This window comes from Oryza brachyantha, chromosome 2 (genome assembly GCF_000231095.2).
Source record: "Oryza brachyantha chromosome 2, ObraRS2, whole genome shotgun sequence".
In the NCBI taxonomy this organism is placed as follows: Eukaryota; Viridiplantae; Streptophyta; class Magnoliopsida; order Poales; family Poaceae; genus Oryza; species Oryza brachyantha.
In genome coordinates this window covers 25,715,145-25,724,098 of record NC_023164.2, presented here as the reverse complement: position 1 = coordinate 25,724,098, position 8,954 = coordinate 25,715,145, and positions in this window count along the sequence as shown.

Below are 8,954 nucleotides of genomic sequence, written 5' to 3'. Positions count from 1 at the left end.
GGCTACAATTTTCGTATTTTTGCACAAATGCGAAAACACAGCTGGGATGCATGGATGAGCCAAGGAAAATAACATGGGATGAGAGAAGAATAAATATGAAGGATTACCTCAGGTACATTGTCCGAATTGGCCATTGCGAATGTGGCAGTGTTGTTGGCGCGATGCGGGTACAGACTTGGCAGCGGTGATTGTCAACGCAATGCAGGTACGGACCTAGTGGCAGTGGTTCCCGGAGAGAGGCGATTTCGAGATGTGAATCGCAAATGGAGGTGATGGTAGACGGTTGCTTAGGAGTGAGAACAGTGGAGGAAAAGGGCCTAGAATAGCTGCTAAAGGAATGGGTGAAGGTGGCGTCGAGGCAACGGCATTTTATAAAATCAAAAAATAGATAGCCATTGAGAGTTTTGAGGGCTGAGGTGATAAAGTGATTAGACAAGATAAGGTGATTAGACCGGTGATAGACAGGAAAACACCTGATGGATGGGAGAGAGAATTTCATAACATTAACTTATTCTGAAATTAGGGCATGTGTTAATAGCAAAAATTGACATTAACGGTCATTAGAGATAGGCACCGCTACAATGCAATATCCTGTTTTAAAATGGGATGAATCCGATAAAATGGGATGATTCCGACGAGGTATCAAGCACGATACCTTATTGGTATCAGACCTGATACTGGAAACGAGATGATTTTGATAAGGTATCAAACATGATACCTCATCGGTACCAGATCTGATACTGGAACGGGGTGATTACGATGAGGTATCAAACATGTTACCTCATCGATATCAGATTTGATACCGCACCAGTACCAGGTGATACCAGTGCGGCAACATCTGATATTCGATTAGTACCACCCCAAAAGCTATTGAATCCTCATCGCATGTCGCCGCCACAGTCGTCGTTGTCGTTGTCGCAGCCGTCGTAATCATCGCCGCCGCCGCAGCTGTCATCGTAGCCGCCACCACAACTGACGTCGACCGCCGCTGGCTACTCCCGACCGTCGTCGTCATCGTCATCGCCTCTACCGTAGTCGTATCCCATCGATGGATCCCGTACTATAGTATTTCCCGTAGAGATAAATGCTAGATCGGATAGGAAGTTGACCCGATCAAAGCCAATTGATAAGAAGCAATCGAATAGCGCATGGAATCAATAGCCGATAGAAGCCGAAATAGACTAGAAGTCGTGTTAAAGATAAAATCCAAGAGGAGATCGGCTATAAGAGTTCGTATGATAGAACAGATAACATCTGATAAGGCATGTCAAATCTGTATGGATGCTTACAGTTAAGGAGAGATTCTAGTACATATTCGATAAGGTTCGCCCTAAAGCGAGGGTATAAATATGTACACCATTGATCCCTGTAAAGATATATTCAAATCAATACAAATTTGGCGCATCGCCGCACACCCTTTCAACAGAGCGGGCTATTGGAGTAAGGATGCATTGATTAAGTTCAAACTCTTACGATGTAAGTCAGCTTGTCACTGTTAATACCAAAATTTGGTAAGATTTCTTAGTGGATTCGGTTAAGAAAATAACGCAATCAGCCGATTGAAAGCTTATCCAAAAGAGTCTGAGTTCAAGAAAGAACCGTGAAGACCAAGAGATGGCAAATTAATTCTATATATTTATTTAGTAATTTTCCTTTTATCTTTAGTAAGTTTTGTCTCATATCCTACTAGGATTATGTTTCCTTTTGTGTTTAGAAAAAAGTACTCTCGGCGCATTGCCACCCTCTTCACAGAGGTTTCATCACCGTCTAAACTTGGCACTTGATGCGGGGCTACATCGCTTCGATCTTCGGTGGAGGTGTAAGTCCTACGTTTCGTCGACCCTGGTAGCTGTATCGGCTAGATCAGAATTGTCTAGGTTCGCTCCGATCTTTTGATCTAGTTGTACTGTTACTGGTTATTGTATCAGTTTCAATCTAAGATATCTGGTCGACCACTTTGGGCGATTTACGTTGGCTTGATATTTATTGTTTGATATCTTCAATCTAATACTGTCTTGGTTTGCTCATATTTATTAGATTGCGTTTATCAGATAGTTTATATCAAATCGATGTATATTGCTCATTATTTTATCGGAGTTACAGTCGGTAAGTTATCAGTCATTGGCTCATCGGCTTGACAGCGCATCCTGACATGGCTAGGCCTAATCTTGAACGGTCTCACTTCAATTCGATCTTCTAAGATTACTCCCAATAAGCTAGACTAGATATTTTATAGCTCTTGATAGGTCATCAGTTGATTATAGTTGATGATTCTAGCCAGTCTACATTCTCGTTCTATTTATATCAATAAGATAGTTGATTGCCATGCTACATTGCTTCTACACCAATCGGTTTTGTTAGTCATTTAAGTGTTACATCGGTTATTAAGAATTACATGCAAGTTGGTTTTCTTCGATCGTAACAAAGAGTTCATTGTTTACTTATTCGAGTTTATTTATATCAGATTCCTAACCGGTCTCAGTCTTCAACAGTAGATTGTTAACCTATCGGCTAAACATTGCCACATCAATATCCTATTAGCTAGGTTCTTAATTACCTATCTGCTCGATAGCCGATCAACTTGTTTTAATCTTTATCTTGTCAGTTGCATGATCAAACTGACTGGCACGCTCACATCATTTCTAAGAATTTAGTTCCTACACTGAAGCGACGCAAAGACTCCTAGGCCTTCACGTGTATTTAGCACAAATGATTTCGACCGAGCGGTTGGTTAGAATATGGGTGGTTTTCGGGAAAAGTTAGACCGTCCTAGTCAATTAAGGACTCGGCCATAGAGCTATACATGAAACGACCCCCGTATAGTTATGTTTCTTGAATGGGTACAGACCTAGCATAGTAAATAACTAAGTGAAGGCGACACCTAAGCCATGGTGGATTCATGTAGGTAGGCGGATGGAGCTTACCTTAGGGGGGAATGGTCGGCAAGATCTACCCAAGTGAACTAACCCAACTCTGATAGGCCATGCGAGAGATTCGGGTTTTGTGGATGGGCGATTCTCGATGAACCAAATGGTGATGCCAACACCGTTGGGGGGTTGGGATTTCTCCCCCGACGATGCTCTCCGTGAAGAAGCTTGAAGGCGTTTTCGTTCTCTGGTGCACTTCTCAAGAAAATTCAGCCCTATTCCGTTTCAGTTAGTTGTTGATCTACCTCGTTCCAACTTTAGGCTAAATACTTCTTCGGTGGCTTTGGCTCTTCAAGCGGCAATTGGTGGTTCTTCGGCTGATCTTAATGTTCAGTCTTTGAAAGATCGCAATTTTTTCCTTTGTGGTTTGTTCGAAACAAGTTGGCCTTTGGATTTATCGTAAATATTATACTTGCAATGATTTTGCTTTGCGATTCTTTCTTTGGAGAAATGGTGGCCCAAATTGGCAATGGGAGTATGATGTCTGGTGCAGTGAGAAAGATAAGGAGTTTTTAGAGAAAAGGCATTTAAGCCCTACTTTTTATTAAGCAAGTATGTTGTGCTGGGGTTACCAGCTTACAAAACGAGCATAATGAAACAAGTCCAGAGAGAGCTAATGTGATTGGATGAAAACAGCTCCAAACTTGCACCCAAAAACAGACAGCTCACCCACAGCTCTAAGAAACCTTCTAAAGACAAACCATCCAGGCTAATTTTAACCTACTCCAACCCTCCGATGAATTTGTCGCATCTTCGTCAGCATCCTCTGCTTCAACGTCTCCAGCTTATGTTCTTCATCAGTTCGAACTAACGATCTCCAGTGCGTCAGAACTGAAATGCCCCTAAAAATTATCGGACAAGGAGAATTAACAAGTTTGTCTCTGAAAATCATCTCATTTCTCGTTAACCCGATAGTCCAACAAAAAGCTCCTATGATCATCATAACAGTTTTGCAATGTTTATCTGAGAAACCCTCCAGGCCAAGATGCAAAACCATCTCAAAACTCCCTGGAACAATAGCCCAATCTAGAGCATCCCGACAAACACACCAAACAAATTTAGCCATGGGACAGTCAAACATTACATGTTTAGTTGTTTTAACCTCCCCATATATCTTACAGAAATCCGACCCCCTTCCCAGTTCCTGCTTTTCAACACCGCGGCCGCTTGGATTCTATCTCTTGACACTAACCACAAAAAATGCTTAACTTTTAAGGGAATAGGTGCTTTCCACATAATATTCATCTTATAGTCAGCTATTCCTCTAAAAGATAAAAACCTATACATCGAACTTGAAGAAAAGGTTTTCTTATGTTCCAGATCCCACTGCAACATGTCATTATCATTAGTGAGGGTAATATTCTCAACAATATCTCTAAGCTCTTCCCACTCGACCCTCTCAGTTTGATCAAAATTCCTCCTAAAAGTAAAACCATCAATACCCATCCTCGCTGCATCAGCCACCACACAACCTTGCTGATTACAGATTATGTATAAAGAGTGAAAATAAACTTTCAAAGGGCAACTCCTAGCCCATACATCCTCCCAGAAGAAAACATGAGAGCCTTTACCCACCAACCAACTGCAACCCCTTTTAACCCAACCTCTAATATTCAACAACCCCTTCCAGAACTGTGAACCCTCTATTTTATTGAACTGAAAAATCCCCCCTCTTGTTAAATACTTCTTTCTCAAAAGCTCAGCACAAAGATTATCTGGTACCCCATTTTCAACCAGAAAAATCCACTTTGCCAGCAAAGCTAGGTTTCTCAGCCTGGTATCTAAAAAACCTAATCCCCCAAAATCTTTTGGTAAAGCCAAACTCTCCCAATTACTCATATGATATTTTCTTTTATCCCCAATTCCTTCCCAGTAGTATCTAGCTCTAATAGAATCTAACTTCTTGTGTATCCCATCCGGATGGAAGTATAAACCCATAGCATAAGTAGGAATGGCAGAAAGGCAGGCTTCTAACCTAGTTGCCCTGCTACCAAAGGACAAACACCTAGCTTGCTAGGTGCCCAACTTCTCAACTTTTTGAGTGATGAAATCTAGATCACAGCTTAATAGTTTCTCTGGGCTAATCTTCAAACCAAGATATTTCATTGGAAACATATCACCCACACAATTAAGCATACACTCCACTTTATCTTTGTCAACCTCATTCAAACCCACAGTAAATACCTCACTTTTGTGATAATTAACATTCATGCCCGAAATCTCCTCAAAACAATATAACAAAAATTTAGTGATCAAAATCTCATTACAATCAAAAGGCATCATTATAACTGTATCATCTGCATACTGTAAGTGAGTCAAACCTCCCCTAAAAATGTTAGGAACAAGGCCTGTAATTAACCCTACACTCTTAGCACTATCTAAAACACCTGCTAATGCATCACTGACTAGATTAAAAAGCAAAGGTGACAGAGGATCACCCTGTCTCAACCCTCTAGAGGCATTAAAAAATTCACTCTTCTGGCCATTAACATTTACACAAACATTTCCCCCATAAATACATCTCTCCCTCCACTGAATCCATTTATCTAGGAAATTCTTTCTTATCATCATCTCTTTGAGAAAAGACCATTTTACCCTATCATAAGCTTTCTCAAAGTCAATCTGAAAGAAAATCCCAGACAACTCTTTAGTTTTCAACTCATGCATAACCTCCTGTAAAATTACACAACCCTCCAAAATATATCTACCTGGAATAAAAGCATTCTGGGTAGAAGAGATTACCTTATGTGCAACATTTGTGAGCCTATTAGTCAGAACTTTTATGATAATCTTAAAACTTTCATTAAGAACACAAATAGGTCTATATTGTTTAATACTAATAGCTTCATCTACTTTTGGACCCCAAAATTCAGTCTCTTCACATCTAGTTCATTGTTATGTAACATAACTAACATTTCTAAAAAATCAGGTTTAATAACCTCGCAAAAAACTCTGTAAAACTGGATTGGGAAACCATCAGGCCCTGGAGCTGTATTTAACTTAGCCTCTTTAATCACTTTATCTAACTTTGCCATGCTAAAAGGTTCAGTAAGCACCTCTCTGTCATCATCTGCTAGACACAGAGTTTCCCTCCAAATTCCATCACTAAGATGAATAGAAGCATTTATCTCATCTCTAAACAGCCCTTTGCAGTAATTTACTATATGGTGAGTAAGACCCTCTTGATCAGATAGTACCATCTCTCCATCTTCTAGGAAAGGTATATTGCATTTTCTTCTTCTACCATTAGCTACAGCATGGAAAAATCTAGTATTCCTATCTCCCTCTAAAAGCCATTGTTCCCCACTCCTTTTCATCCAAACTCTCTCCTCCATCTCATAAAGTTTCTCTAAAGATTCTTCAATGTCACATCTCTCCTGCCATTGTTCCAAAGTCAAACCTTCTGATTCATCTATCTCATCCAGCATTTCCAACTGTTCTAAATAGGTTGTTTTCACCTGTCTTTGAGCCCTTCTATTATTAGCACTCCACCCCTTCAGAAATTTCCTTAGCTCAGCTATTTTATTCTTCCAATAACTAAGAATATATTCACCATTTCTGGGAATCAACTTATGCAACAGCAACTCTTTGAAACCCTCAATTAAAAACCAAGCTGGTTCAAACCTGAAAAAATTAGACTTACCCCTCTGTTCTTGTTCCAGAGAGAGAATCAAAGGAGTATGATCTGAGCCAACTCTCAACAGGGACCTCAGGATTGCTAGAGGATATAACTCTTCCCAGTTACAACTAACTAAAACTCTATCTAGCACCACTTGAGTGGGGCAAACTTGGTTATTAGACCAAGTAAATTTTCTCCCAAATCTATGGAGTTCCCTAAGGTTCTATCTAGCAATAAAAGCATTAAAGATATCCATGTTCCTAATATTTAGGTGATCATTAGATTTTTCATGGGCAAATCTATACGGGTTAAAATCACCCCCAATAATGAAAGGGCTATCTCCCCCTCCTAGATGAAACTCTAACTCTGAAATAAACTCCCTCTTTTTTGAGTCAGAGGTAGGTCCATACACACAGATGATCTCCCATCTCTCTTTGTCTTTTTTATTAACAACAACCACACTTAAGTAAAAGGCCCCCACATGTGTATTGATCAACTCAAAACTCTCCTTATGAACCCCAATCAAGATCCCCCCAGAAGCGTCCAGGGAAGCTTTCCAGGACCACACAAAATCCCCTTTACCCAAATCAAAGAAATCTTTATCATCAAAAATCTCTTTCTTAGTTTCCTGAATACAAAGAATTTGAGTCTTATGATCTCTAATCAACTCTTTCAACTGATCTATCCTACCTACAGTTCCCAAACCTCTTGCATTCCAAAATAAAATATTCATCTTTTTTTGTTTTTATTTTTGTGAACATATCTCTTCTTTGCTTGCTCAGGATCCCCCTCATTATCCACTCTAGTGTCCCCCTCCTCCACACTAGAGCTAATATTTTGGGGTTTATCCTTCTCATTTTTTAACTTCCAAGCTAATTCAGCAATCTTAGCTTGTGCCATCTCTTTAGCTTTAATAGTCTCAATATTATTCTCAATTTCCTCTTTAGAACCACCTAAACTAATATTAGCAGCAATAGCAATGCTATTTAAGGAATCAGAATCAACACCTGCAAAAATAGCAAAAGGGTTCAAACAATTACCCTTCCAGGTTTCTCTTCTGAGTCAGAAGTTTAGCTTTCACAGGAATTGGGATCTCTTTGTCTTTTTGCCTTAGGCTCATTCTTGTAGCCATACTAGGTCCCTTCCTCTTGGCATTATCTTTCTTCTTTGAAATCACCTCCTGGAACATCACATTATCCTCCATCTCTTCCTCCTCTCTCAATCTCTCCATGTCAGAATCTGTTGGTATATCACATTTTTCTTCCTGAGAGAACTCTATATCCCTGGACAACTCTTCCTCAGAAATCTTTTCAGACTGGGAGAGGGTAGAGCACTCAAGGGTAGCCCATCTTCCTGTGACTCTAGGAAAACTTTATCCTCCCAAATGACTAGAGCTTTGTCTGAAACTTCTTCTTTCTTCAGGTTCTTCCCCAGAGAGTTAGTAATTATTTCCGCATAAGATTTCCTTTTGTGGGTAGGGGGGCTGATTTAGAAATTCTATCTGAAAGCAACTTATCAGCCATTTTCTTGAATTCAGAATCCTCTTCTTCCTCATCCAAGAGATCATCATCCTCAAAGTGGCCATCATCACCCCCACCATCCTTATCATCTCCCCCCATCCCCCTTCTCATGATCATCATCCCCATCATCTCTAGGAGGGTCCTCATCTTTCCCTTTTGGCTGATAGCCCTCTGGTTCCCAGAAAATATCATATCCCACTTTGTTAATATAAATGTGCACCTTAAAAAATAGAGCTCTAGGGTCCATGCAAGCACATTTCACTCTAACTGGCCCATCACCCATCAGACTACTGTCATCCAGCTCTTCAAACTCTCCCATCATCTCAGTGATAGCTCTGATATAGGTCTCAGTTTTAGCAATTTCAGGCACACCCTTCATCTTTACCCAGATCGAAATCAACTCATCGATAGCCTCTTCGGTCATGTTTGAAGCCACAACACTAGCCTTGATCGTCAAGCATCTAAAATCAAAGCTGGGGAATCTGGTGAAGAAGTTCCTATTTTCTTCTGAAGGGAATGAAACTAGGAAATCCTTCTCATTCAGTTGTTTCACTTTCCAATCCCATTTTAGACCAGGGAACAGATCAGTCAACTCTTTAGTCACTCTATTACCATCAGCAGTGCCCTTCTTTATCGATAAAATCCTTATAGCAACTCCTTTGTTCTTGTTATCAGGCAATTTATCAATATGTAAGTTGTAAAATCTCTGTCCTGGTATACTGAAACCACAGAGCTTGACTACCTTCTTCCCAACTCCTAAAGGACAATTGGCTGAAAAGAAAGATAGATAAGGAGTTGACTGCAGTTCCACCGAAAAAACGTTCTGCCTTGGCTTCCATCAGGCGTGCAAATTGTTCTTATGCCCAGATTGTCAGGACTACTGTTCTG